This window comes from Tenrec ecaudatus, chromosome 1 (genome assembly GCF_050624435.1).
Source record: "Tenrec ecaudatus isolate mTenEca1 chromosome 1, mTenEca1.hap1, whole genome shotgun sequence".
In the NCBI taxonomy this organism is placed as follows: domain Eukaryota; kingdom Metazoa; phylum Chordata; class Mammalia; order Afrosoricida; family Tenrecidae; genus Tenrec; species Tenrec ecaudatus.
Window position 1 is genome coordinate 267958178 of NC_134530.1, and position 7438 is coordinate 267965615.

The 7438-nt window shown below is 40.8% G+C and overlaps 1 non-coding gene across 1 annotated transcript; it reads right to left on the reverse strand.

Annotated features, from left to right (window-relative positions):
- Positions 1-1625: 1625 nt before the first annotated feature.
- Positions 1626-1816, reverse strand: LOC142438061 (U2 spliceosomal RNA). Its single transcript, XR_012782527.1, has one exon. It is a non-coding gene; the product is annotated as a U2 spliceosomal RNA (small nuclear RNA).
- Positions 1817-7438: the final 5622 nt, after the last annotated feature.

Sequence of the window (7438 nt, forward strand, 5' to 3'; positions counted from 1 at the left end):
AATTGTGTAAAGCACAATTGTACATTCATTGCCCTCATCATTCTCAAAACATTTGCTCTCCACTTAAGCCCTTGGCATCAGCTCCTCATTTCCCCCTTCCCTCCCCACTCCCTCTCCCTCATGAACCTTTCATAATTTATCAATTATTTTGTCATATCTTACACTGTCCAACGGTGCCCTTCACCTACTTTTTTGTTGTCCATCCCCCCAGGGAGGAGGTTATATGTAGATCCTTGTCATTGGTTCTCCCTCTCTACCCCCACCTTCCCTCCACCCTCCTGGTATCGCCACTCTCACCACTGGTCCTGAAGGGATCATCTGTCCTGGATTCCCTGTGTTTCCAGTTCCTATCTGTACCAGTGTACAGACTCTGGTCTAGCCAGATTTGTAAGGTAGAATTGAGATCATGATAGTGGGTGGGGATGGGAAGGAAGCATTTAGGAACTAGAGGAAAGATGTATGTTTCATCGTTGGTACACTGCACCCTGACTGGCTCATCTCCCCACAACCCTTCTGAAAGGGGATGTCCAGTTGCCTACAGATGGGTCTTGGATCCACAATATGTACTCCCCCTCATTCACAATGATTTGATTTTTTTAACAATTTATTGGGGCTCATACAATTCTTATCACAGTTCATACATATACATACATCAATTGTATAAAGCACATCTGTAAATTCTTTGCCCTAATCATTTTTTTCTCCTCTTTCCTTTTTTTACATTTTATTAGGGACTCATACAACTCTTATCACCATCCATACATATACATACATCAATTGTATAAAGCATATCCATACATTCCCTGCCCCAATCATTCTCAAAGCATTTGCTCTCCACTTAAGCCCCTTGCATCAGGTCCTCTTTTTTTTTTTTTTCCCTCCCTCCTGATTTGATTTTTTTGTTCTTTGATGCCTGACACCTGATCCCTTCCGACACCTGTGATCACACAGGCTGGTGTGCTTCTTCCATGTGGGCTTTGTTGCTTCTCAGCTAGATGGCCACTTGTTTATCTTCAAGCCTTTAAGACCCCACATGTTATATCTTTTGATAGCTGGGCACCATCAGCTTTCTTCACCACATTTGCTTATGTACCCATTTGTCTTCCGTGATCGTGTTGGGAAGGTGAGCGTTATGGAATATCAGTTTAATTGAACAAAATATTCTTGCACTGAGGGAGTACTTGAGTGGAGGCCCAATGTCCATCTGCTATCTTAATACTAAACCTATAAATATATGCACATAGATCTATTTCCCTACAATCATATATAAATATATCTACATATGTACATGCCTTTATTTAGACCTCCATAAATTTCCTTTGCCTCCTAGCTCTTTCCTCTATTTCCTTTGACTTTCCTCTTGTCCCACTATCATGCTCAGCCTTCATTTGGGTTTCAGTAATTCTTCTCAGTTACATAGCCCTTGATCACACCCTACCAGGCCTCCTATAGACTCCTCACTCCAATTTGGATAATTTGTTATTCCCTTGTCCTGGGTTTGTTAACACTACTTCCTTTCCCTTGCCTCCCCCTCTCCCATGTCCCCCCGGAATTGTCAGTCCCATTGTTTTCTCCTCCAGATGGTTCATCCAGCCTGTTTTTTTATTTTTAATATTTCCCCCAAAGGGGGGTGCACCATTCCTGGAAGTACTGCAATACCAGGTTGATGAGTGGAGTGGGTGGAGCAAGTTCCTATTCCATCTCGCTGCTTCAAAAATCCATTGAATATATTGTCCTCAAATAGAGGACATATCAGATATTAAACTGATAAGAACAGATACTACACTTGATCTTAGCTAAAAGGCTGAGAAGCGATGAAACTCCAATCTTTTGGATAGTCGTCAGATATGTAACTCTTTACACCAACCTTGGACACCAATGAGAGAAAGGGGTCTGCAGTGATTTTTCCTGATGCGTCCTAATACAACAGAAGGAAAAGTCTCTATCTTCTCTACTTCTAACGACAGAAATGAGATGGAGAAGTTTGAGGGTAATGAGCCAGCAAGTTCACAGTCATATCGCTAAGGTGGTGAAGGAAGAAATCAAGCTTAAAGTGGGGGGAAAATATACTTTGCATTTTACACATCAGTGGATGGAAAGCTGATTCAGATTCATTTTCATGGGATTTTACTAGGTGAATTTGATGGGTCATAAAAAGCATGACGGAAAAGCACTGATTAGTGCCCTGTCTTCACATTTAAACTCTGGTGCTTAGCACCTTTGGTGCGCTCCTTCCACATACCTCTGAGCAGGTGAGGCATGGTAATTTCATGATTAGCATTCACCTGGTAGCCTTAACAGAGAACTGAGCAGGAAGTGTTCAGATTAAACCCTCCATTGAATGACTGTTTCTCAGAGATGCCCGGTGGAAGAAGAATGGATTAAAGAGTAACCACAGCAATAGCATGAGATTCCTTTGGGATATCATTCACAGAAAGCAACAGAGAAGTTTTCTGAAGTTGAGGGACGTAAGTTCAGTATAGATTCGGAGAGAAATATTTGGAAGTGTAGGAAATTTACTAAAACATTGATGTTAGAATGAATGCCACAGATGGAAATTTTCCTCTCTGAAAGTGTGATTGAGAAAATATCTATGACATGGTGAGAATCTGAGTAAATGTCATTTGAAATACTTCCACAAATATAAAACGAGGGTCAAGAAATATGTTGTAATGTTTTCATATAAGTTTTGAACAAGAAGATTCCATTTGTATTTATGTCTCAAAATATCACCCATAATTTTCTTTCTTTTTATTGTGAGTTAGGTGAAAGTTTACAAAGCAGAAAATTAATTTCACACTCAACAGATTTCAATCCATTCATTGGAGTCCCCTCAACATACCATCACCTATCCCACTTCCGCCCTGCGTTTTCTGTTTTCATTCCTCCTAAAAAGGAAGCCTCCTAACCCTCTGAAATCTGTCCTTGGGCAGATTCTGCCCTTTTGATCTTAAATTGTTGACTACTCCCAGGCATCCTCAAACTATGGCCCGCGGGCCACATGTGGCCCACCGAGGACATTTATCTGGCCTACAGGGTGTTTTTGCCCCGTTTGGTTTTTTACTTCAAAATAAGATATGTGCAGTGTGCATAGGGATTTGTTCATAGTTTGTTTTTAACTATTGTCTGGCCCTCCAATGGGTCTGAGGGACAGTGAACTGGCCCCGTTTAAGGGTTCTTAGGGGCCATAGTCTTGGGTATCTGACCAGTCTCTATCCAACCAGAAAGCCTGATTCTTTAGTGATTCTATGTTCCTTGTCCACATTTCCCCTTTACGTTGTCCAGGACCCTCTCATGTGATGCTTTTCAGAATAGTTGGTCGTGGTAACCAGGCATCGTTTTTTCTGATCTCGGGGGTTTGGATGCTTACAGGGTTCATCAGCCCACTGGACTGTCTCCGGGTCTTTCCGTGTTCATCACTATCCTTTTCTCTGGATGGAGAGAGGCCAACAGTTGCATTTTAGATGACTGTTCCAGGGCTCCTTTGATTTTTTCATATATTAAATTTATTTACAGACATCACCAGGATGCTGTAAGTGCAACAGCGCTTGATCCCATTTTCAGAGGTCAGACTTCTTAAAATGCTCTTCACATCTTTTTTCTTTTTTTTTTCTTTTTTTATTTTAACAATTTATTGGGGCTGATACAATTCTTTTCACAGTTCATACATATTCACATCTTTTTTCACAGAACTGTGAAACATCTTTATTTCTTAAGCAGGTGAACTCTGACTATAAAGAAAGGTACACCAAGTCCCCACCCAAAGAACACCATAATCATAATCAGTAACTGACACTTGTTTTCCATAGAAAATGGCAAATTCTTCCCAGGACACTTAAAAAAATCATTTTATGGGGGGCTCGTACAACTCTTATCACAATCCATACATGCATCAATTGTGTAAAGCACATTTGTACATTCATTGCCCTCATCATTCTCAAAACATTTGCTCTCCACTTAAGCCCTTGGTATCAGCTCCTCATTTTTCCCCTCCATCCCCACTCTCCCCTCTCATGAACCCTTCATAATTTAGAAATTATTCTTTTTTTCATGTCTTACACTGTCCAACATCTCCTTTCACCCACTTTTCTGCTGTTCATCTCCCAGGGAAGAGGTTATATGCAGATCCTTGTTATCGGTTTCCCCTTTCCACCCCAACCTCCCTCCACCCTGCCGGTATTGCCATTCTCACCACTGGTCCTGAAGGGATCACCCGCCTTGGATTCCCTGTGTTTCCAGTTCCTATCTGTTATCAGAGTACATCCTCTGGTCTAGCCAAATTTGTAAGGTAGAATTGGGATCATGATAGTGAGGGGTGGGGGAAGGAAGCATTTAGGAACTAGAGGAAAGTTGTATGTTTCACCATTGCTACACTGCACCCTGAATGACTCATCTCCTCCCTGTGACCCTTCTGTAAGGGGATGCCCAAGACCCTTCTTATGGTGGCTCCTTGAACCACAGAGTAGTATACCTCTGAATGCTCTGCCCTAACATGGCACAGATGGAGGCTCTGCCAAACTCACAGACAACCATAGAAGAAATGACTGTACCAGTTAGTTCCTACTGTCATGACCTTGTTCCCCTGTGCACAACCTCAAGAGTTTTTAAGATCCCGCTTGCTACTCCCCAATGCAGGATGCAGAAACGTGTGTGGGAGTGTGTGTGTGTGTGTGTGTGTGTGTGTGTGTGTGTGTGTGTGTGTGTGTGAGAGAGAGAGAGAGAGAGAGAGAGAGAGAGACTTGGTGCATCCTGAGACTATGGACCTGATCCCCCAGGCCCAGCTACTCATTCTCTCAAGGTTATGTCTAAGAAATTTGGGAACTTTGCCCTCTCAGTGCTCCACCATATTTATGTATATATTTGTAGCAAAGGTAAATACACACACAAATATCCTCTGTCAAATATATATATATATATATATATATATATATATATATATATATATATATATATATATATTCATGAGTATACGCCTTATCTTCCTCTCAGATCTGCTCAGCCTATGTGTCTATCCAGACATTTGCTTATCTCAAACCCACTGCCATTGAGTCATGGCCACCTATGGCAGGGTAGAACTGCCCCTGTGAGTTTCAGAGACTGCCAATCTTTATAGGAGTATGAAGCCTCATCTTTCTCCCAAGGAGAAGCTGGTGATTTCAAACCACTGGTGTTGAGGTTAGTAGCCCAATGTATAACCCACTACTCCACCAGGGGTCATGTATCTAATCATAGATAACCATTATTGGAGGGTTGTATATTGCAATATATACTTTAAATTTTTTTCAAAGCTATGTACTTAAGTTTTTTTAAACAAAACAATCTTATCACCTTCAAGGAACTCTCCAGTACACTTAATACATTTGTCTAATCTGCGATTCCATTCTTGAAAACATTTTTCAGACTTATCTGTTTGGATAGCTGACAGCACCTCCCTCATATTTTTCTTCACCACTTCTACATCATCAAATTGCTGTCCTTTCATGTCCTTCTTCATTCACGGAAATAAAAAGAAATTTCACTGAACGAGTCAGGTGAGTCATGTGTGGGGCAAGAGAGGCATGCTGTTTTTTTGCCCAAAACGGGCACACTGAGATGGCTGAGTGAGCTGGTACATTGTCATGGTGGCAAAACCAGTCTCCCATCTACCAAATATCAGGTCTTTTTATGTCACACATTGTTATGCAATCTTTGTCAGATTAAAAGAAAACCTACCAGGCAAGGCCTTAAGACACTCATCCCCATATGGTCAACAAACATTGACACATTTAAAAATCATGAGACTTCCATTCTTGGTCTCCAATTGTTTTCACTGTGGGCTATTGCCTAGTCATTTGTGTTTTTGATGTGAGGGAGATAATGCATTTGGAGTTCATTCCACCAGCTCAGACTGTTAATCAAACTTTCTATTTAGAGGTTCTAAAAAGATTGCATAACAATGTGTCACATAAAAAGACCTGATATTTGGTAGATGACTCACCTGACTCGTTCAGTTGCTCTATACTTACCTAGCTGGAATGGGGTGAGGGTGGGAGGGAATGCATTCTTTTTTTTTTAACATTTTATTAGGGACTTATACAACTCTTATTACAATCTATACATATATCAATTGTGTAAAGCACATCTGTACATTCTTTCCCCTCATCAATGTCAAAGCCTTTACTCTCCACGTAAGCCCTTTGCAGGGAGGGAATGCATTCTATGAAAGCTCTGCCCAGTGAGCTATTTTCCTTTTTTTTTTGTGGGTACCCCTCATATAATGGCATTCACCTCTGTTGCTTTAACTCTTGAAAATTTCACAGTGAGTTCTCCTCTCTCTCTCTTCACTCACTTGTCTAAACTTGTCTACCCCTTAGACAGAGACTTTCCCTCTTTCCCTTTCCTTTCCACCCCTAGTAATCATCAAAGAATGTTTATTTTAGTGTGAAAGCCTTTTCTTGACTTTTTGTAACAGTGGACTGATAAAATATTTGCTCTTTTGTGATTGACAAATTTTCCTCAGCATACCGTCCTCCGAGTTAACCCATGTTATAAAGTGTTTTGCAGATTCATCGTTACTCTTTAGAGTTGCATCGTATTCCACTGTGTGCATGTACCAAAGTTTACTTATCGATTCTTCCACTAATGTATATTTAGGTTGTTTCTATCTTTTTTATACTGTGAATAGTGATGTGATGAACACGGGTGTACATAGAATCATATATTATGTTGAATTTTAAGTACAATGTGGTGACTTTATAGAAGAAAATCTGGGAACACCATCTTAACCAGGTGACCAAAGTTAAGCCACCAAAGGGAGACAAATCAACTCATGCGCTACCTGATGTGAGGAATTGAGAAGGACTGTGATAGTTAGATTTTATATCAGCTTGGATGAACCAGGATTCTCCCATGATATTATTGATAGTCTGGTCAATTCCATGATGGGAGCTTCTGTGAAGCAGTCAAGCAATTGTGGAAGAATCAAATCAAACTCACTATCACTGAATCAATTCTGACTCAAAGAATTCTTTAGGACAGGATAAAACTGCCCCTTGCGAGTTTCTGAGACTGCAACTCTTTACTGTAATAGAAAGCCTCCTCTTTCTCCCATGGAGCTGGCTGTTGATTTCAAAGTGCTGATGAGTAGTCAACCACTAAGTTGTTGTTAGGTGCCTTTGAGTTGGTTTTGACCTATAGTGACCCTACCTGTGAACAACATTAATAAACACTGTCCAGACCTGTGCTGTTCTCACAATTGTTCCTAAGCTTGACCCCGTTGTTTTAGCCACCGTGTCAATGAATCCCCTCTTGGAGCTCCCTCTATTTCACTGTTCTTCTGCTTTACCAAACACAATGTCCTTCTCCAGGGACAACATGTCTGTCTCTCCTAACATGTCCAAAGTCCATAAGATGAAATCTCATCATCCTGCCTCTAAGGAGCACTTTGGACATACCTTTT